The sequence below is a fragment of the Haliaeetus albicilla genome, chromosome 17 (assembly GCF_947461875.1).
Source record: "Haliaeetus albicilla chromosome 17, bHalAlb1.1, whole genome shotgun sequence".
Classification (NCBI taxonomy): Eukaryota; Metazoa; Chordata; class Aves; order Accipitriformes; family Accipitridae; genus Haliaeetus; species Haliaeetus albicilla.
The window spans coordinates 19,162,024-19,177,208 of record NC_091499.1 but is presented as its reverse complement, the minus strand read 5'-3'; positions in this window follow the sequence as shown (position 1 = coordinate 19,177,208).

The following is a 15,185-nucleotide window of genomic DNA, read 5'->3' as shown; positions in this document are numbered from 1 at the left end:
TCTGCAACATAGCTGCTTCATGAGCTCAAAGAAATCACTCTACCTCTCTTACGCTTAAAAGTTCTCACCTGTAGAAGAAGTATAAAGAGATCTGTTTCTTTCATTTATCACTCTGAGAACAAATTTTTCTTCATAATTTTTGAAAACTGGTATAAAATAGGTGGTACCCCTTTTCCTCTCACTAACTCCTTTCAAATTACTGATGTCAAAAGAAGGAAGGGAATCAGGCCTAGGAGGAAGCTACACTATTTTGCATTCATTAGGAATACTTATGTATCATTTTCAGGTTGCCAGTTAGGGCCAGATTCCCAGCATGGCTGCCCACACTGATGAGAAAAATGAAAGCTGTGGTGTTCATGACTTTAGAGCTAATTTTGGTAAATGTGCTGCCAAAATGCTACTTCAGCAAAACTTTATGAACTCAGTATTTTTGCATAAAGTTCTGTAGGCCATGTTATGAAAGATGTCAAACACAATTTCTCTATTAAATCTTTTAATATTACATATATGAATTTTGATTTGTATCTAATATTCATAAATATTACACTAAACAAATAAACAATATAATGTCATTAATTATGCTTCTCTTTTGTCAGTTCTTTGGTTAGGTAACTGAGACTTAACGTCAGTAACTTTATATGCACTTTCAGACTTTTTCAAACTCAGGATGAATTGCCATAACTTAAACCTTTTTTTATCGAGCACATATATTTTATGTCATGCTTAGTCTAGGTTAAGAATGTGCATGATCTGTTCCCATATTCCCAGAGTTTAGTGGACTTTTAGGACTTTCAAAAGTAACAATGCTTCACTTCATGCTTGATTTCTCAGTAAAGCTTATGTTAATAATCAAGCTAGAAAGATTTCAGTTTGCAGCCAGTTCTTTCATCTAATTTCCTTTTGTTTGAAGCAATTAAGTATCATTGAATTTTGAGAGGAAACACAAAATTAGGACAAAGATACAGAAATAACACACTAAAGATACTTCAGAATTTTTCATTCTATTCCTTTTATTTTAATTTGTCATCTTTTGGAATCATACACAATTGTGGAACACTGCTGTTAAAACTCTACTGGGTTTCTCAGCTGGTACATGCCTATTCTGCTTTTCTTCTGCAGACAGGCAAATAACATTGTTAAAAACAAAAGAAAATAGGCCCAAAGATTTTTCAACTCACGGTTATTAACTTAATTTTGAACCATTCTGCAGTCCTTATTTTCTTTACTTTCCCATCATTAGTATTGTCTCTAGCCTGGCATATTAATGCAAGCATCACTAATTAGAGTCCATTAGCTTGGTTATCCTCTTTAATGACATTTTGTTCATTGAAAATATTTTCCTTGAATTGAAGCAGAATTTGATTGAATCAGAAATCAGCTGAAAGTTAGGCAATTGGATTTCTGAAAGGTTAGTCTTGACAGTAAGGTATGCCTTTTCTGGATTAGAAGCAGCTACCAGAGCAATTACTGTACTTTCACTCTTAAAACTGAAAACCTGCCTGTAAGCTAATTTTGACATTGCTTAATTTATTACTTCATTAAAAAAAAAAACAAAAAACCCCAACAAACTTATCTAGGTCTGCTTCTTTTGTTACCTTCTGGAAAGTTATTTAGAGGACAGAACTCATGAACTTGACTGAACTTGACCTTCTGCTTCCATGACGTTGCAGGGAAAGGAAGGGACCTTTGTTTATTGTTATATAAATATGAAGCCCCCTTTTTTTTCAGAATCACAAAATATAATATCCCATTCCAAAAATTACTTTTGAGTCTTATATCTCAGCATGTTAAGTAAGCTGTAGTGAAATTAAATATAATGCACAGACTGTGCAAAGCTTAAGTATTTCGCTATAATTTTTATCCGTTGACATTTGTTGTCTTTTCTCATCTCCTTCCCTTCTGAAAAGAATGAAATGCTTCTAAATAGAAAGATGCTCAAGATACTTTCATAATATGGAACTCTTAGAAATGTCAAGAGAAGAAAGGTTTGGAATCAGTCTCATATTCAATATTCATTACAAGGACTGAGTTTACATTTGTCCCATTTAGGAGCACTAAAGCATAAAAAGGTAGCTAGAAGGAGGCAAAGAACATATTTAAATCCCCCAACAAACACAAACATGGTCATGAATTACACCTTATGAATGAATAAATAGTAAAAAGCCTTGGAACAGATTAAAATTTTCCATAGCCCTTTCAGAAAAACTCCATTCCTTAAGCTGTTAATGAAAACTTTCTGTAACACAGTATGGAAGATGATAATTGTATTGTTATTGAATGCACCATCTGATATAAATATTTACTTAAAATGCCAGTACACTGAAATAGGCTATTTCTTCTTTATCCTCCAGAAACACTACATGACATTTTAATTAGGTAGATATACAGATGGATGCGAGCAAAAATTGATATTTGATTTTATTAAAATTAATTTAACACCATATAATTACCCTCCACATCAAACAAGAATGGGCTATTAATTTGGATAAGAAGATATTTACATAATAGAATTCCTTCCCAGGAAAATAAAACACCATGAAAATGCTCAAGTGAGCTATATAAACTACATAGATATTAATGTAAAACTGTAATTAAAATGAAATTATCGTAAATCTGTTACATAATACAAGCATTATTGTTATAGTATAAATAATTAAACTAATTAACAAAAGTGGTTGGGCTACGAAGTATATATGAATTTACATACCTTACAACAAAGTCTTAGGGCATCCGATGGAGAGAGAGGCAGCTGCCTAAATTAGATATACTAGATCATCTCTGTTGGCATAGATTCTACTTCTTTTCACTAACTGGATAGAAATTACAAATGCTTGATTTATGAAGACAAAACTGATAACCCATGTTAATCAAATGAAATTTAGATGAAACAAATACCTAAATTATGCACCCTACCTCTCATCAGGAGATGAGTACCTTGCTATATTAAGATCTACAAGACAAAATCAGAAAACATTTCCACTTAAGCACATACTTTCCTACAAGCTGACCCCCCCCCCAAAAAAAATAAAAGATAAATCCCAAACCCCAAACTGAAAATCAATCATGCAAAGAAAAAGAAAAAGAATACAGAAAAAGTTTTCACCTATAGGTGATGAAGACAAAGGTCAGTTGCAGCCCAGTTATCCTAATTCAAGTAGTTTCACTTAACATTGTTAGGGAAATGATGAGATTCCTTAGGACGGTTATGGCAACACTACTAACAGTTTATCTCACTAGCCCTCCAAAAGGTACATCATTTACCCTACCTACACATGTAGTTTTACATGTGCCTTAGTAACTCATTACATCATAAAAGGTATGGCTGTAAGAGTCAGAAAACTTACTGTCAGGAGATATTAATTATTTTTTTGTCCATGTATTTTATTACATGAAATTTATTTTTTATTCCGTGACATTTCAAGAAAGGTAAGGCTCTGAATTTGTTAACTGAAGTGTAAAGTGTGAATTGATTTTTCTGTCTTCTTTTGAAGCTGAATTTCACAATAGTGCCGTGTAAACGCTGTCTCGATAGAGAGGGTTCTTGACAAGGGTGAATCTTTCATTTCAAAGGCTCTTGTAAGAAAGGCTATAATAGCCAACAACATTGCCAGCTTGTAAAATTGTGCAGTATAACTCACATTTTTGTTGCATTCAGCAATTTTTTTGGCACTTTATATCAGACACAGAAGAAATGGAAAATGAATTTTTGAAAATTAGCTGATACTAAGTAATGCATGAAAATTCAGTCAAAATATAGGAAGTTTATAGCACACTAATATGTAATCTTTAAGGAATTCAATGAGTAAAAAGATAACTTAGGAAATATTATCACATTATTTCTACTATGAGGTAATTTTGCGAGCTGGTGTCAGAACATCTTTCAGTCTCTTGTTCTCAAAAAGCTCAATTACAAACATAACTGGGATTGCGTATGAAGGATTTGTTTTCTTGGTTTGTTTTGAATTGACTGTGAAATTGCATAGAGAGAAAGATTTGTAAGAGAGAGTCCTGCCCTCACCAAGTCCTCCTACGTGGAATTATCTTATTCTGACTTCAGTTCCACCAAACTAATTGCAGGTTGCACCAGATAAATTGCAGGTGACAGAACTGCCAGTGATTCAGTTCTGGATTCTTTCAACATCCAGATATCCTGATGTGAATGAAAACCTAGCTGAGAAAACAGGCAAACAATATTTAGGAATTCCCTAGTTAACTTTCCTCTCACTTTCATGAAGGATCCTAAAATATCCTTTAGTTCCAGGAGAACCTATGGCATTTAAACAATGCAAGCATCTGGAAGGCACCTTCGTTTTTCAAGAAAATCTCCAAAACGATATTTACTGGCCTAAGAGGAGGCAATCCACTTCCCAGCTTCCTAAGCATTGTCAGGTTGTTTGCATTACTGCAGTGAAGGGGATGTCTACCAAATCACTTCTGAAAATTCTCCTTGCCACATATGAAGAATCCCAAAGCTGAATCCTGATGAATGCAAACTTTTAATTCCTATTCAAGATGCTCATGCAAAGCTGCATTGGGGAGGAAGTACTTTTCTTCAGAGCATCTCTGAAGTCTTTCTCTTTGGGATTCTTAGTTCACAGGACAGCTAAAAATTTACTTCAAATACAGTGGTAGGGAAGTAGAATGATGCCTTCTAGTCATATTGATTTGGTCAACATACACCAATGAATTGCATGCAAAATTTATCATCCAGTTGACAAGTCAGTGAAAGGGGATGGAGAGTTATGAACATGAAGTGTTTTTTGTCCATACACATGGTTTTCATCATCAAATCTGTCCAAGAGCATGTATCAGAACATGCACTATATGAGGTATTTGGGTACCGGAGGCACTTGCCGCCTCAGGTATCTGAGGCAGTATCTGAGTTTTGGTCAGTTTTATTGAATAGTTAATGGACTTATCTTGGTCAGTTGGAGTGGTTAGTAATTATCAAAATAAAATTCCCTACTCATTTGCTCTATGATTTATTTCTATTACTCACTTTGTTATTACACCTCATAAATATCCTGTGTTATTTACACATCTTCTTCACTTAAAAAAAAAAAGAAAAAGAAAAAGAAAGATAAAATAGCTTCTGAAAAACAAAATTATAAATATGGCTTTTAAATCCTGCACATTTTTCTTCAGTGGACTGTCTCTGAACTGTGTACTGTACTTTTTGTTAATTTATTCCCCAAAATGACTGGACTTTTGTAAGAAATGGTTGTCTATGTTAGCAACTTTAATATTAAATGCTTACACGGTGTTGGTTTCTCACGAACTTTAGATGCTGATACAAAAGTAAGGAAGAAGTTTAGTCTATAGTTTTAATCTTATTTGTTTGTCAGTATCTATGTAAAGTTTGAATCACATCTCCCCATAACCTGAAAAATGAACATGTTTTATCTAAGGCCATAACCTTCTTAATCCAGTTACAGTGAGTTAAACTTCTGACACTGACTTGCTTTATACTGAGAAAAATAAGCTAATGCTTCTAACTGTTTGCTCTGCTTCTTCAAGGGTTCTGAACAGAGCTCTTTTATAAAACATCCTCAAACTAAGCCTTATTCCAGCTGGATGGGAAATACTTGGATGGGTTTTCAAACTCCTGACTGATGGCAAGATTTAAAGAAATACAGTTCTGCTGTGGTGAAAATAGTATAACATGCTTCTCTCCGCCAAGAATGAGCAATTTTCCACATTTCAGTTCTCCCCATTTCTGCTTCAACTGTAGCTCAGATTATTGCAAGAAACTTTCAAAGTAAATCGAAATATTTTTGAAGGAAAAAAAAAAGTTGTTACAGATGGTTTACTAATTGAGGATGGATTAAGTCTCCTTGATTTGATGTGAACAATAGCTCATAAATTAAGAGTCTCTGTTTATTCATGTAATTAACAGTAATCCAAATTGACTTTGAGTTAGAAGGTTGAAATTAATTAACAATCTGAACTTTATTTGTTGGGATAGCTAAAAATTCAAATTTGCCCCTAGAAAGAATATGATGTATTCAGTTCTGAAAGACAATTGAAAACATTAGGATAATTCAAGCAAAATACTGAATCACAATTGACAAGAATAATTATATCTGGCCCTGTAAAGACTGGAGTTGAAAACAATACCTTTACTGCCTTTGCACTGGGCCAGTTAGTAAATTTATTTAAATTTGCTTAAATGCAGAAGTGTTTTTCTGAGCTATTTCTAAGCTAACCTGCTTCCAAATTTCTGGGAAAAACCTGACAATCATGTAAAAAAGTGTATGTAGTAATGTACTAATAGTTATATCTTTCAGTGCTCTTTTACAGCCACTTTCACTCTTATCTGAGAATGATAACATTTTTTTTTTCTTTTCCATTTCCTGGCATCTTGTTCCTCTTTTTTTTTGAAGTAAGTCATAAAAACGTCTTTCCAAAGGTACTATGTTTCTTGCATTGAATCTTTTATGTGACATAAAATTGCAATTGCAGAATCCTCTCTAAATAACTAATGTGAAATCCCATGGAACATAAGCATACAATATAAGTAAAATTTTGGTTTATAACAAAGGTATCATCACAGTGAAGATTGGACTTCTGATAATGAGATATAAAAATGCAACTGTACTTGTCTGGTAGCAAAGTTTCAAATTACATATTGTAGTCATTAAAAAGCTTCTTACTTTATTTCATATCACATAAATAGCTACGTTAACCTCAGGTAGATCAATATATACATACTCAGTTCACATCCAGCTAAGTCTTCCTCAAGAGCATTATAAAGAAAATACAGGGAAATAAATTTTTTAAAATTCCACATTTTGTCTATTTTGGCTCTTGCAAGAGAAAAGAAGAAGGGTAAGGGACTGAGTGTTAAATTTTTGTTCCAAGTCTGATCCAAATAGTCTATGAAACAGACGAAAAATTAGTAGCTGAAAAACATGGTTTATAATGGAAATGCTAAATGGACCTTAGCTCAATCATCATGGTTCTAGTGAGTGCTGCTGCAACACAGGATATATTTCTATAAGTTGAATTGCTATGTGTAGCAGGCTCCTATAACCATAACAGAAGGTACACTAATGGGCTAACTTCAACAGCTTGTTATGTAATGAATTACTAATCCATTATTTATAAAACTTGTAATTACATCACTTCTAAAAAAAGGACAGATAATCATTAACTTTCATCAAGTAATTTGCCATTGCCTAGCTCAGGATGAAACTATAGTCAAGATAAAAGACAAAATTATTCTCACCTTCCATCATTAAAACAACCTTTCATATGAGAACAAATGACTAAAACATAATAGTCCAGAGTCTGACAGTGGGTAGCTCATGGCACAAGAAAGTCTAGGCATTTCATTTTGGCAATATTTATGGAAGACTGTTCACCTAGCATTGAGACAACAGAACCAATGCAGAAATTCTACACACTAAAACTTATAAACTGCCATACACAGATACATGCTTATAGACATGCTTATTTTTGTAGAAATATAATTAAATAAGAAAAAAAATTCTTTAATACCTTTAAATTGTGTTGGAAAATGAGATTTAGCTAAATGGAAAACATACACAGGAAATTATATAATTGGCTCATTTAGAATGTTAAAATCTGTTGATGTGTGGCTTTAAACAGTTGTTTTCTTTCTTGGTAGATAGCTATATGCCTATATATTTTTATATAAAGTGATAGGTACAGACCTGGTCTCCTGCCTCTCACTGTAAATACGTATCAGTGAACTAGGTTGTGATTCTTTTCAGCACTGTTTAGAAGATATGGCATTGATAGATGAACAGAAAAATTGCCATTTTGAGTTGACCTCATTCTTCTAAAACAAGTCTGCTTTAAGGACAGCTAGATGACTGTCCAAATTAGTCACTGTCAGAATACAACAAGCTCTCAGAAGTTTGACTTTAAGCTCCAAGATGCACATAAGTTATCTTTTTTAAAGCTGAGGAATTTCAAAATTAATATTTGCATATTTTTTTTTAACTCTCAGAAAGCAGTATAGTATGTCTGTAAGCTGTGGGTAGTTACATCCTAAGGTTTTATTTGTCTTTTAGAAGGAATGGTTTTGGTTTAAAGAAAATAGGAAAACAATTTTCAAATAGGTAGAGAGCTGACTAAATAGACCTTTGTGAGCAAACATGAAAGAGTTCTTAATAGCAACAGAATATCTGGAACTTTCCTTGAATCTCGAAAACGAAACTTTTAATATGATAGAGAGCCAAATTCTACATTGATTATAAATTGTTATTTTCCATGGAGAGCACCATTTACAAATGAATTTGAGATCATCTACATCCCACATGAATTACTTTAGAAGGCAAATATAACAACATTTTCATGTCTAACCTAATGAGTATTAAAATATTTTTAGCAAACTAAAAATGGCTAAATGAAGGAACTCATAGACTATTTCAACTCTTTAGATTCTTGAAAGTAAGAAATCTATGTTCATATCTACCCAGAGGTATGAAAAACAAGTTTGAATCTGACTTTTTCAAGAAGTGGCCTAGCCACTGTATATAAGACAGACACAACTGTATGCACTAATCACACATTTTCAAACTTCATACATACTGAGGCATAACTGTAATATGTGTTAACCAGTTTGTCATTCCTCAGCCACCAGAACTGTCCTCATGGTGTGTGTTACTATCCTTAACCTGCTTCTCCATAGGTCAGTCTCAGAACCTCACTGAAGCAATAGCTTCTCTGCCTTGCACAGACGTTAGCTTCTGGATCCTTCCCAGTCTTCCTCTTCATGTACAGACAAACACTTTGGCAGTTCTGCTCATCCCTCAAGGCAGAAAGTAGAGAGATAAGGACTAAGTACTTCCAACTTTATAATGAATTTTGACCTTTAAAGCTTGGATGTGGTACATGGAAGTTTTCTTCTGAAACCTGTTTCCTAGGATGGCATTAGACACCTGTGTTTCAGCTGCTGAATCCCACTCTGTTCCTTTGTGAAAATTTAGTCTTCAATTGGATATGTATTCTAAGAACATATTTTTTCATTCTTGTGCAAAAAGAACATGTAATTTTATTTACATAATGCATTTTAAAACACGTTCTTCATTTTAATTGAATTTTTATTTTTTATTTAAACCATAAGTAGAATATATATCTTCTAATATGTAAGAAAAATAATTTGTAAAAAAAAAAAAAGTCCTCAAAATAGAAATAAATTATTAGAATAGTTTATACAGATGTGTATAGCCCTTTCTTGGTTAAAAAAAGAATTTTCTGGATAGATGGTGTGTATTTCATATGTATTGTTTAATGGAGATGTTTTTGGCATAGCACAGAGATGTGTAGCAGAAATATTGAAATTGGCCCACAGGAAAGATGAGTGGAAATGCGTGTGTGAAAATACAAGAAAAAACAGTAGCACAAGGATTAAAAGAACGGCCTATATTGATAATGATGGACACCATTCCCAGTGCCTTTCTTAAGATATCATTCCCAGCAGTAAAACTGAAGAACACATTGTTTATATGAAGTCCAGGAAGGCCTGCGTTCTCATAAGACTGCAGCATAAAGGGCCCATCGGCAGAAGATCCAGTGCTGACAATAAGAGGATGGCAAAAATGTTGCAACGTATCATCTATACCATTCCTTTCCCAGTTTCCAGGAGGACTTCAAATGCAAGGACATTTCAAACAAGGTAAAACAGGCAACTTGGCTAAGACTTGTGGAAGATGAAGTAAGCAAGATTCTGAGGCAAAGGACCACTCCATGCCAAATAATGACACTTTAAGGACATAAATAGCACATTTGTCATCACCTAAGAAGAAGAATCCCAGAGACATGATGAGGGCTCAATACTGGTGTCACTTGACCTCTCTGTCACATGCAATTGATCCCGGTCAGACCATGCAAACTTGAGTGTTGGTGCTTGTGAGTATGTGAATAAGACAATGTGAGAATGAAATCTATGACAAAGAATATGAGTGGGTAAAATCAACTTCAAGATTTGTAAATAAATACCACCTTCCCCATCCTACGTCTTCTAATGGGCTCTTTCAGGCTATGACTCATCCCATCCTGAACAGATATCTAAAATAGGTCAGATGAAGTGTGCCCTGAAACCATTTTTTTCTCATCTTTGATTACACAGAAAGTCTATGATGACTAGCTAGATATAAATGTACCTAAAATCAGGCAACATGAATCCCACTGTGTCTCATTCAAGGTAAAGCACAGTGACTGCCTGGGAGCATGAAATACAGTTTGGGCTCCCTTCATCTTTGCATGTCTACTGAGATCCTGCCCCATGAGGCCTGTTCCAGGATTGCCTCCTCTCAAATAAACAACCCACCTCTAATTAATTTCTTCCCGTCAGTCCCAGAATTTGCTACCTCTGCACATAAATTTGGTACTTCCAATACTGCTACCTAGGTCTTATACAACACCAGCCTCAAATAATATTACTGATATGGTCTTCAAGGCACTGCTGGCCTTGCAAGATCCTGCTCCTGAAAAGGCCCCAGTACTCCCCTGCGCTATCAGGGGAATATCTGGCTGTCTCTCACATGGCTGTCTCTCCCCTTTAACCATTAGTGAAATCCAGCCACCCTCATGGTACTAGCCATATCTGTCTTCCTCCTAGTGGTCTTGCATGGTTTAGGGTGAGGTGGTCCAGATGCTTGGCTTAAAAGTACATCTGACTCCTCTTCAACTTTGACTGAATTGAACCAGCTTCACAGTTGTAAGCCTGCAGGTGAAGCAGGAGACCTCTTGATGCCAGAAGTCAGCTGCTTCCATTCCTCACTTTCCCCACAGGTTGCATTACTGTTTCACCAGGGATGGACAGTTCCTGGGTCTCCGCTGCAGCTGGGGACCAGGCCTCTTCAAATTGTTGTGTCTCTGCGAAGATCCTGTCTATTCCTCTGATGATGCTGTGCAGCCTGCTCACTTCCTCCTGTAACTGCTCCACTTAACAGCACAGCTCTTCAAGGAGCACACCTCCTGCAGGGTGGAGGGACATCTCTCCTGGCATTCAAGAGAGGCCCCAGGCACTCCCTGCAGCCTGGCACTTGCAGGGCTGCATGCACCATCTGACCTTCCATCTGGGTTGAAGCCTCTGGCCTGTCAGGGACAGTTGTTCCAACACCTGCTGGTTATTTTTTATGTTCAGCAGTTTTTCCTGTTGCACTCAGTAGTTTCTCATGGTCTGTTCAGTTAGCTAAACCTCAGGCCAGGGCCTGGTCATCTGCCTCCATACCTTCGCAATAATAAGCTGAAAGTATGCCAGATTCATGCACTTCTCAATGAAATATTAATTAATGGCCTCAGCAATTTAAATTCATCTGCTATTTATTCCAGTAAAATTGTTCATCTGGTATTAATGTGAATATCACCTCATGGGCCCTGTTATGGGGTTTTCTTTCACTGCAGATTAATTTTAACTCAACTTTTAATTTACCTTCAATGGCTTTCACATTATTTAAATCATCAGCCTGTACACATACAATAAAGAAAAGAAAATCTATTCAAAACCTGAAATGATCTGAGAAGTCAGTTCCTGAAAAATTGTATTCAGGGGAGCTGCAGATGATGATAAAAGCAATAACTTTGTAGTCTCTAAACTATTGTAGTTAATTTAGTGAACTTTTGGTTAATCACAGAGACTGGAACAGATAATTGGAATACATAAAGTTAATTTTATTTAAACAGGAATTACTTTTCTTGGTCTTTAAATTGTAATTGCTTTTGCTCTTAGCCAATAAACATGATAAATACCTATATTGTACTCTTGGGCAATGACATCATATACATATATATATATACACACATGTGTATATCATTTTTATAAATCGATGAGAATACTTCATGTTGATTATTCCTGATACCTGAATGCTGGAGGCTGACATTTGAAGATGGAAAAGCATAAGAATAAAAGAATTTTATTCATGAGCAAAAAACCTGTAATGACACAGTAAAAAATGAATGCATTTCTGAAGAGACAACTATATTACAGCACTGAGCCAACTAACCGGCTAGCCTTAAATCTAATATCGTTACCAAATTCATCTTGGATACAGTAAATCAATTCAATATCCTGCTTCTATTATGTTACATTTTACTGTTGACTGGTATATATTTTTTACAAAATCCTCATGCAAAAATCTTCACTAACTTTGATTTAAGCTTGCTAAAGTACATGACTCTCTGACACAGACTACCACAAATAGTGAAATAACAAGTTTATTAATTATTTATTGATCCTTTTCACAATCACATCTATCTGTCCTTTGTCTTAAACCACGGAGGTACTTTCACTTCTGTTCTAATGAAAAAATGTTCATCTGGAGTTTTTGGCTTTTGCTAGACAATATAGTATCAGATTTTTATAGTCATTAGGCCTCGTTATTCTGAATAAATTACAGAAACCTGGTTGGTGAATACATCAGAGTTATATTAGCAGAGATGGCTCCAGGTGTGCCTTGGATTAAGAGCAGCAGAGAAGATGACAGGAGGAGTAGCATGGCTCTGGTATTGATCCAAACTGAATAAATCTTTCATGCAAACTTGGACTGCTTATCAAGTTTATCTGGATCATTTCTTTTTCCTCTGTACTAATGCTTTGGTGCAAAGGGAATACTATGTCTGCACATTTCCCTGAGCTGGGAATTACTGTTCCATGAACTATAAAGCTTTTAAAAGCATATTTCTGCCTCTTTCATTGTCTTCTAATGTAAAGGTATCATGGTAGATGCGGGTAAGGATTTGGAGAAGAAACATAGGTTGAGAAATACAAGTTCCTGAAAATCACTGATGACATGGAATAGTTTGGCTGTTTTAACATGTAATTTGTATCTCTTCTATAAGCCCTGTGCATCAAAAGATTACTACGTCATTCCTACAGCACATTAATGCATATTCTACAAACTGAATCAATTTTTACCTACTGCTGTGGTGGGTTGACACTGGCTGGAGGCCAGCTGCCCACCAAAGCCATTCTATCACTCTCCTCCTCAACTGGACAGGCAAGAGAGAATATAACAAAATGCCCGTGGATCAAGATAAGGACAGGGAGATCACTCAGCAATTACCATCATGGGCAAAACAGACTTGACTTGGGGAAAAATTATTTTAATTTATTACCAATCAAATCAGAGTAGGATAATGAGAAAATAGAAACTAAATCTTAAAACACCTTCTCCCCACCCCTCCCTTCTTTCCTGGCACAATTCCACTCCCAAATTCTCTACCTCCTCACCCCCAGCAGCACAGGGGGATGGGGAACGGGGGGTGGTCAGTTCATCACACGTTGCCTCTGCAGCTCCTTCCTCCTCAGGGGCAGGAGTCCTCACACTCTTCCCCTGCTCCAGCGTGGGGTACTTCCCATGGGAAACAGTTCTCCATTAAATTCTCCAGTGTAAGTCCTTCCCATGGGCTGCAGTTCTTCACAAACTGCTCCTGTCCTTTCCATGGGCTGCAGTCCTTCAGGCACAGACTGCTCCAGTGTGGGTCCCCCGCGGAGTCACAAGTCCTGCCAGCAAACCTGCTCCAGTGTGGGCTCCTCTCTCATGGGGCCACAACTCCTGCCAGCAGACTGCTCCCCCGTGGGCTTCCCACGGGGTCACAGCCTCCTTCAGGCATCCACCTGCTCTACTGTGGAGTCCTCCATATCTGCTCCACAGTGGACCTCCCTGGGCTGCAGGGGGACAGCCTGCCTCACCATGGTCTTCCCCACGGGCTGCAGGGGAATCTCCGCTCCGGTGCTTGGACCACCTCCTCCCCCCCCTTCTTCACTGACCGGGACGTCTGCAGAGTTCTTTCTCTCACATATTCTCACTCCTCTCCCAGGCTGCAGTTACTGTTGCACAGGGTTTATTTTCCCCTTCTTAAATATATGATCACAGAGGCACTACCAGCATTCCATGATTCGATAATACAATGGTTTGGGTTGGAAGGCACCTTAAAGATAATCCAGTTCCAACCCCCCTGCCATGGGCAGGGACACCTTCCACTAGACCAGGTTGCTCAAAGCCCCATCCAACCTGGCCTTGAACACTGCCAGGGATGGGGCAGCCACAACCTCTCTGGGCAACCTGTTCCAGTGGCTCACCATCCTCACAGTAAAGAACTTCTTCCGTACATCTAATCTAAATCTACCTTCTTTCAGTTTAAAGCCATTACTCCTCGTCCTATCACTACACTCCCTAATAAAGAGTCCCCATCTTTCCTGTAGGCCCCCTTTAAATAATGGAGGGTGCTATAAGGTCTCCCCAGAGCCTTCTCTTCTCCAGGCTAGACAACCTTAACTGTCTCAGCCTGTCCTCATAGGGGAGGTGCTCCAACCCTCTAATCATCTTCATGGCCCTCATCTGGCCTTGCTTCAACAGGTCCATGTCCTTCTTATGTTGGGGGTCCCAGAGCTGAACACAGTATTCCAGGTGAGGTCTCGCAAGAGCAGAGTAGAGGTATACAATCACCTTCCTCGATCTGCTGGTCACACTTCTTTTCATGCAGCCCAGGGTAGGGTTGGCTTTCTGGGCTGCAAACACACTTGCTGAATCCTGCTGAGCTTCTCGTCAACCAAAACCCCCAAGCCTGTCTTTGCAGGGCTGCTCTCAATCCACTCATCCCTCACCCTGTATTTGTGCTTGGGATTGCCCCGACCAACATGCAGGACCTTGCACTTGGCCTTGTTGGACTTCACAAGGTTCACACAGTAGGACAGCTATTTGTCATCCTAATGTGAAGTCAGTTGTGGAAGACAGAGAATACAGAAAGAGTGTGTCACTGGCTCTTAGATCAAGGCTGGTGCAACTTGCAGTTGTCTTAAAGGAGAACTTTGCCTGTGAGGAACAATGAGGAAATTTGGGTAACACTCCTCTACCCACTTAGTCATTTTAAACAACTATTGAACAATGTTAAATTCATGTGATAACTATAGACCAAAAATAGAATAAGTGTAGAGTGATAGAGGATTCTGTTGATTTTAACTTTGTAAACCTGACAATAAGATCCCTCAGGAAAATAGCCATGAGTTGCTGAGATTGCTTTAAATGTTATCTTTCCATGGCTACTGAGTTTGGCAGGACATCTGTAGAGGGGGAAAAAACCCTTCTGGGCTAAACAGATATGCGTTATCAGTAAATATATATATATATATATATACACACATATATTTATTTTTTTTTAATACAAAATTGGAGGGGAGAAAAGAAAGGGTAAAAAGTATGTACCTTTCA